Source organism: Apodemus sylvaticus, chromosome 13 (genome assembly GCF_947179515.1).
Source record: "Apodemus sylvaticus chromosome 13, mApoSyl1.1, whole genome shotgun sequence".
NCBI lineage: Eukaryota > Metazoa > Chordata > Mammalia > Rodentia > Muridae > Apodemus > Apodemus sylvaticus.
This window is the reverse complement of record NC_067484.1, coordinates 70,023,609-70,031,518: the sequence shown is the minus strand read 5'-3', so window position 1 is coordinate 70,031,518 and position 7,910 is coordinate 70,023,609. Positions and strand designations below refer to the sequence as shown.

General features: G+C 55.0%; 1 protein-coding gene across 2 annotated transcripts in view; it reads left to right on the top strand.

Annotated features, from left to right (window-relative positions):
- Nucleotides 1-858: 858 nt before the first annotated feature.
- The window catches only part of Psd2 (pleckstrin and Sec7 domain containing 2), a 45,795-nt gene continuing 38,743 nt past the window's right edge, over nt 859-7,910 (top strand). For both annotated transcript variants that reach the window (XM_052155399.1, XM_052155400.1), the window contains exon 1: nt 859-1,105. The gene's annotated coding sequence lies outside the window, so the exon portion shown is untranslated. The remainder of the gene's footprint in view (nt 1,106-7,910) is intronic.

Below are 7,910 nucleotides of genomic sequence, written 5' to 3'. Positions count from 1 at the left end.
CTCCTTCTCTCATCCTCGGTGTCCTCAGACTCCAGGGTCTGGAGCCCTGCAGTGTCTCTCTGAGAAGTAGGATCTCTGTAGATTTACAGCCAAGAAGTCCTTATTGTGGAGTCCAGGTAGAGTTTGTCAAACTTCCTTCAGGAAGCTGAAGTGGGGGGCGGGGCACGAGGGGTAGGGTGAGGAGGAGGGGGGCTGTGTGTGAGGGTGGAGAGGGGAGCAGGCGGCCTGTAAGGTCATGATCAGCTAGAGGAGGGGGCATAGGCAGGTGCTTGGAGAGATGGCTTCTGTACCCCAGAGTCTGTCCTCACCTGCATGTGCCTAGGGGGCGGATCCTCACCTCCATCTGCAGGAGGGCCCCTCTTTTGTCTCCTCTCTTTTACCCCTTCCATCTCTGTCCTCAGCTCCCCTTGTCACTCCAAGTCTGTCTGTCCCTCTGGGTCCCTAATTCCCACTGTGACTCTGTACTTTGTCATCTAAACTCCAGGGCGAGCTCTCCCAGGATGAGAATGGGGACACTGGGGTGGGGGCAAGGCCCGTTCCTCCTTCACCTGGAGAGTGGCCTGGTCCTTTGGGGACTGGGAGAGTTGGGACAGTAGGCTCTCCCCGAGGGACAGTGATTGAGTCGGCCAGGGGTTCGAGGACACAGGCAGGGCCGGGCTAGGAGGGGGGCGGAACCTCGTGGAACTCCCCTCCCCCACTTTCTTAAAGGGTCCAGCTCCTGCTGGAGTCGGCGGCCGTGTTCTGGTGGGTGGGCGCCCCGCACAAGGTCGGGCGCTTGTGGCCAGGCGCCGCGGGTGGGCCCTCCTGGTGGCCACGGTCCCCTCCGGGCTGTGCGCGCGCCGGCAGTCTCCCCCCCCCCCCCCGCCCCCTCCCGCCCTTCTCGTCCTTCCCGCTCCTCCCTCCCTCCTTCTCTGCTCTGTTCCCTCCTCCTGCAGTCCTTCCCCTCCTTCTCTGCCCAGCCTCTCCACAGCCGAGGCTCCAACACCTGAGGGGACAGAAGCGAACGTGGGGAGCTCCAACAGGCGGCGGCACGGGACCGCGGGTCCAGGGGTGGCCTCCGCATGGCCCCACCGTGAGAGGGGACCCAGCGGCTGGGACGCGAGCGGTGAGTAGGGCCGCCGGCCAACTGTGCCCCCCATCCCAGGCCTGCAAGCTCACGGACCCCGCCCCTCTTCTCAGAAGGCCAGCTAGACATTGGGAGGGGGTTCAGGGTTGGGAGAGGAACACAGGCTGGGTGGCGGGAGCCGCCCTCCGCCCTTTTTGCCTGCTAGGGTCTGCTAACAAAGCTACATTTCGAGATCAATTCCGTGGTGGCTGGAGCATCCAAAGGATGCGGTTGTCATGGAGATGGGGCAGAGAGCCGAAGCCCAAGATGGTCAGGACTGGGCCAGGGAGTGGGGGCGCCGCTAAGAGCCCCAGACCGGTCTGTAGGGAGGACAGGGCTGCCTGCCCAATTGTCTTCTGGGCTCTGCCTCCCGGTCCCCTCCCCCTTTTGTATAATCAGTGTCAGTGTGTGTGGGGTACTAGTGTCAGCTTGGTGGTCTGTGGTTGGGGTGTTGTGTGCTGGGGCCTGCTAGAGCTACCTCCACAACGGAACATCTTTGAGGATTTATTTCTCTTTCTAGTTTCCCAACTTTGACAGGCAGGCCTGGAGCCCAGGCGCCCCCCCCCCCCCCTCTCTGTGTCTCTGCAAGAGCAGGGGTTCGAATGGGGGCGTGGCAGGCAGTAGGCAAGGCCAGGCCTCACAGAAACAGCCTTGATTGGAGGGGTCCTTGGAACCGGGTGTTGGGGCTGGGTGGGGCAGGGAATCCAGATGTGGGGACCACCCTATCCAGCTGGCTCTCGCCTAGACTCTTGTCCCTAGAGGATCTGGGACACTGAAATAAGATCCAGGGCATTGTTTCTGCACAAGACCCTGGGCCCACTGCCCGATGCCCACCCCTTTGTCTTAGAGTCATCTTGTGGGGCCCAGACAGAGATCTGGGGGCAGAGACAATTGTGATAGTGCAAGAGGGTACAAGAGTCCTGGCAGCTCAGGACAAGTCTGGCTGAGGTGACAGAGACAAGTCAGGCCACTCAGGTTTGTCCGGTGCAGGAGAGTGGGCCTGGGGTGATATTAGGATTTCCCTAGGTCTCCTCCAGGGTCAGAAGATGAGAATTGCTTTATGGATAACACTCAGCTTGAAGGCCTGCAGGCAAGGAACACGGGGACCTCCAAGCCCTCCCCCACTCCCAGACAGATGCCTTCCTCCCAAGGAAGCTACAAGTCCTGTGGCCTGGGATCTGTGAATCAAGACAATGGGCCAGCCATTCTTCTTGTGCACTCAGGGATCTGGAGGAAAGACTTGTTCCCTCAAAGCCCTTTCTCCTGCATCATGGTGCCAGGCAGTGGGTTTTGACTGGGGCTCCTACAGTGTTTGGTCCTGGCGGAAACAGGAGGCTTTTGGGCACGGCCAGAGCTCTCAGGAGGTTCCCACACCTCGGGGTGAGAAGGCTGAGGGATGACAGAGTTCCTGGAAGGCCTCTCCCACTGGTGTCTCCTGCACGACTGAGGTCGCAGTGCTCAGGTGATTTGTCCCTGGAACTCTGAAGTGCCCTGTACCAGACTGAGAGTTTCCTTCCTGTGTGCGGGCTTGCCCTGGCTACTCATTACCAGGGAGAAAACACACATCCTGGGAAGATCTAGGGTCATCTCTCAGGGGAGAGAGAAAATCTAGCTACAGTGATCTGCTCTCCCCAAGACTGAGAGGCAGGGCCTGGAGATACCACAGTGCCTTGCTTCCATTGATGGAGCATAACCTCAGTGTGGGGTACCCCAACACCTCTGAGCTTTGGGAGAGAGACACCACTACTACCCTCATCCTGATCGAGAGGCCCCTGGGCCCAGGGAACAGTTGTCTCCTCCCAGTACCTTGTGGAGGTAGGTAGGATACACGTCTAGGCGGAACTTCATGAGTCTCAGACCCGTGTCCCCAGCTGTATGCACCCAGCCACCTCCGGTTCTCTCCTGGAACTCCAGCTTAGGACAGAGGTGGGCCCGAGCGCCTGCTATCTGCACAGGAGTGACCTTGGAGGATACTGAAGTATTACCCTGGGGTCTCCTGGGGAGCTGAGGTAAAGGCGGTTTCCTTCTGGACCGCCTGCAGAGACCGAAGCTGCCTCTCTTAGCAGATGATGCTCTAGACCTCCTCTGCCAGATGGTCTTTTCCAGGAAAATCTGTTTTGAGAGGCATCTTGTGTCTGGGGTTCCATATTTAGCCTGGCTCCTTATACGGGAGGATATACTCAGACTGTCACCCCTCAAGGGATGTTTGGGGGTGGAGAGGGTCCAGGGCTACACCTGACTCCTTGCTACAGCTTAGCCAAGATGGAGAGGTTCTGCCCTGGCTGTGATATGCCCTGCTGGTCTCTTTGGGGTCTGGCTACGCAGTGGAGTCAGGTCCACTGTGGGTGGCGAGTCCTCCTGAGTTGCGCCTACATGATTGGGTGACTGGAATCCAGGCCACGGATTCCGCTTGCTTTAAGGCCGTGGTCCCGCCTGCTTTAAGACTGTGGGCTCTGCAAGCATCCCTCTTTCTTGCCTCCTGCTCAGGGACCAGATCGCAGCGATGCTCTTTGGGGCTTTTCCTGCATCACTTTCCTTCTTCTGCCTTGCTCCATCTGGTCTACCCACACCCCGTTCACCCAGAGACCCAGATTTTCCAGGGCTAACATCTAGCCATGCTCACTCCCCCACCTCTTCTCTCCCGTTTGAAAGCTGCAGGCTTTATAACACATCACCTCCAACTATATTAACACAAATTCCCGAGTCAAGGATATTTTCTCCTGCAACTATGATCACACCCGAGGAATTCAGCAAAGATTCAGTTTACCCTTATATTTAGCTTGCACCCAAGGTTTTCTAGTGGTTCTAGTAACAACTTTGGTTTTGAGAGGGGGGTCTCTCTCTACAGCCCTGGTGTTCTGGATCTTGCTATGTAGAGCAGGGTGGCTTTGAACTCACAGAGATTGGTCTGCATCTGCCTCCTGAGTATGGTGGTGTGTACAATCACACCTGACTACAAATATATTTTTTTCTTGGTCAAGGAACATACACTATATTTAGTTATTATATAGTACATTTAGTTAGAGTTTAGTTCTGGATTAATCTCATTTTTTCCCTTCCAAGATAGGGTCTTATGCAGCCCGGGCTGACCTCAAGCTCATGCAGGGTGACCTTGAACTCCTGATATTCTCTCTCTCTCTCTCTCTCTCTCTCTCTCTCTCTCTCTCTCTCTCTCTCTCTCTCTCTTTTCTAGACAGAGTTTCTCTGTGTACTAGCACAGACTGTCCAGGAATTCAATTTGCAGACCAGGCCACAGACCAGATCTCTTGAACTTACAGAGATCTACCTGCCTGTGCCTCCTGAGCGCCTGACCTTCGATTCCACATTCTCAGTGTTGGGATTGCAAGCAAGCCCCACCGTGCTCAGCTAATAACCTGACTTAAAAAAAAAAGTCATTTTTTCTTATGCTGTCTTATGACCTTATCAATTTTGGAGTTGTGCAGAATCTCTTGTGTTCTGGATTTGTCTTCTTGCTTGCTCCTGATCAGACCCCTGTTAACATTTTTGGTCAGATCCCATAGGTGGTGTCCTGTCCAGTGTCACATCGGAGGGCACACTGTAAATGGATAGTGTTATGTGAGGCCACTTGGCTGAGGGGTCATTTGCTTCAATTCTTCCCTTGCTCTTGCTACATTCAGAACTTCATCCAACTGGGCATCCCTGTAGCATCAAGGACTATCAACAAAGATCAAACCTGTGTCAGACTAGAAGCTGGAGAGAGGACAACCAGCAGAGATGATTGCTCTCAGAGTTTACCGCCTCTGGGTGGAGGCAGATGCTGCTGTTGTGGGGAGAAGGGAGGCCTGAGAGTGGAGTGAGGGGTGTGAGGGGTGTGAAGGGTGTGAGGGGTGTGCCAAGAAAATGGAGAAAGAAGGAGAGAGAGACCCAGAACAGCCTGCGGAGAATGAGGGTTGAGGTTACCTCTTTCCCTGGGGTACCAGGAATCCCTGAGAGATTTTACAGGGGTGAGTGATGCGGTCATTTTGTGCACCAGAAGATTGTCTGAACAGGATTGGCAGGGCAGTCTGTTGGATGGATGCTGTGTTTAGGAGGCTGTGATGTGCTCCAGCACAGGACACCTGGGAACTGTAGTGCTCCTGGTGTTGTGCTTCTCATGGTTGTAAGGCTGATTGGCCTAAAGCTGCAGGGGTCTGGGGAAAAGCGTGCACTAAAAGCCCGGGCTGAGATGGATGGCCTCAGTGTCTGGCTAGAAGCAGAGGATGAACAGGGAGGGAGCTGTTGCCTGTGGCTTGGTGAGGTGTTGGTGGAGAGGGGCACCCAGCAGAGACTGGCTGAGGTCTGAGAGGCCTTTGGGTTGGCAGACTGGATGAGGGGGCTCCGCTTCTCAAGGGCTGACCTTTCCTGAAGCTTCTTTTGTGGAGAGGGCAATTGGGAGCAGGAGTGGGTGGTGAGCTTCCCCCAGGCACCAACCGGGGTACTTGCACAGGTGAGGAGCCAACTTGTAGGCAGTTGCCCCCGCAGGAGTCAGGAGACCCCTTTGCTCCCAGAATCCAGTTTTCCTCATTCCACTTTATCAGACTTCATTAAAGTGCTTCCTGGTGAAACCAAGTACTTGGTTTCCTCTAGTCTGAGGGAAACCACAGTCTGACCCCAGCTCACAGTAATTCCAACCCACAAATCCAGATGGGCCTGCATCTGAACGGGTCTATCCCACACTCACATCATGGCCCAGAACCCCTGCCTTCTCTTCTGCTTGACACTTCTTCTTTGACCTTTGCCCAGTGTCTTAGTTTGGGTATCTACTGCTGTGATGAAACACCATGAGCAAAAAGCAAGTTGGGGAAGAAAGGGTTTATTTGGCTTACACTTCCATATTGCTGTTTATCATCGAAGGAAATCAGGACAGGAACTCAAGCGGGGCTGGAACCTGCTGGCTGATGTAGATACCACGGAGGGGTGCTGCTTACTGGCTTGCTCCCCAAGGCTTGCTCAGCCTGCTTCCTTATAGAACCCAGGACCACAGCCCAGGGATGGCCCCACCCACAATGGGCTGGCCCTTCCCCATTAACCACTAACTAAGAAAACACCTTACAGCCTGATCTTAAGGGGGCCTTTTGACCTAAGTCTCCCTCCTCTCTGATGACTCTAGCTTGGGTCAAGTTGACACAAAATCTATTCAACACATTTGGGCCCACATCCTTTTCAGCCGAAAGCCTTAGAGAAAACAGAAGTCTCAGCTTCCTCAGGTGCACGGACCAAGCTTACCCATCCTCCTGTTCTGCACCTCGGCCCTGCCTTCCTCCTGCCAGGGCCAGGTGTCCCTGTCCTGCCTGAGGACCCTCGGCCTGTGTCACAGATCTTCTGGCTTGTCTACTGCTTGAAGGCACTGTTCAGCAGGCCCCTCCTCTGCAACTGCAACGCAGTTCCTCTGCCTGTTAGGTCACTTCATCAGGGAATGTGTCACTGTCGCCTTTCCTGGAAAGGTTGTCCTTTTGCTGTCTCCAGTCAGAGGCGCTGGGTGACTCCTCTTTCTAGCAAAGGCTATCCAGGCCTGGCCCCCTCTCCTCACACTCTCCCCTCTGTGCTCCCTGACAGCTTTTCCCAAGGTCACCAGTGTCCTCCATGTTGGTAGAGCAGAGGCAGCTTCTCATCCTTGCCGGCCACACCCCACACTCTAGCTGCTTCCTTGGGATTCTTGCTTCGCTTCCAGGTCGCGCAGTCTCCTGTGTGCTTCCGGTTTTGTGTGTTGCTCTTTGCCTTTGGATACCGGCACCCTTCTTCTCCCTTCAGATGTGAGCTCTCTGGGACACAGTCCCTGCACAGCTTCCTGGCCAGGACTTTACACTGATTTCACCTAGTGCTGCAGCTTTAAGTGCCACCCGTGCCTTGATGGCCCCACGGCCACTGTATTCTCATGGACTTAGCCTCATCTTCCCGGCAAGCAGCAGGTGCTTGCTCCACACTTCAGTTTTCATGTCTACCAGATGCCTCTACTTCTCCAACGTGAAGCACCCATCTTCCTCCCAGACCTGTCCTACTAATCCCTCCCCTTCAGAGGTGGTGTTTCCATCTTTCTGGCTGCTCGGGGTCTTGACTCCCTTGCTTTTCTCCCATTAGGGCACAACAAGGCTTTACCAAGTCAAGATGTCCTGTCTGTGGGTTAGGAAGGAGAGGTGTAATTCCTCGCTTAGCCCTGGACAACTTCTTTCTGCAGCATTGTGCTATTTTCTATCTGGAGGTCACAAACCTTTGTCTGATCCAAGCTGAAGGAGAGGTCAGGGAAGGGGAAGGAGGGTGGAGGACTGGTAGAGGAGGCGTAAGAGGCATTAGGTAGTGAGGGTCTTGGGGAGGTGGGAAAGCCACGTGGAAGGAGACTGGAAGGAGAGAGGTTCCCTCAGTGCCACTGGGGAACCTGAGACTCTGGAGTGAGCAGAAAGGTTCACCTTCGTGGTTCTCGAAGGAGACCAAGGGAGATGCCCAGACTGTGCTCCCCAAATGGGCAGGCTTCCTCTGTGTACCCTGTAGCACAGAGCTGGCTGGCAGGACCTGCACCCAGTCAGTCCCCTGTAGCTTCCAGGGTCTGACACAGGACGCAGGCTATGGGTCAGCTGTGGGATCTAGAAGCAGGGTGAGTCCCAGGTAACCTTCTGAAGTTGGAGGTAGATGGAACAGTGGTCAGGGGTTCACGGACTGCCAGAACCTGAACAGCCTGGTTCTTGGTGATCCTAGATGGTGAAAGTCTTACCCTATAGGGAGGTCAGCTGGGGATCAAGTTCCCTGTTCCATGTGATTTGGGATTTGAAGGCAGACACTGTGCATTTCATCAATGTTAAGGTTTCTCCAA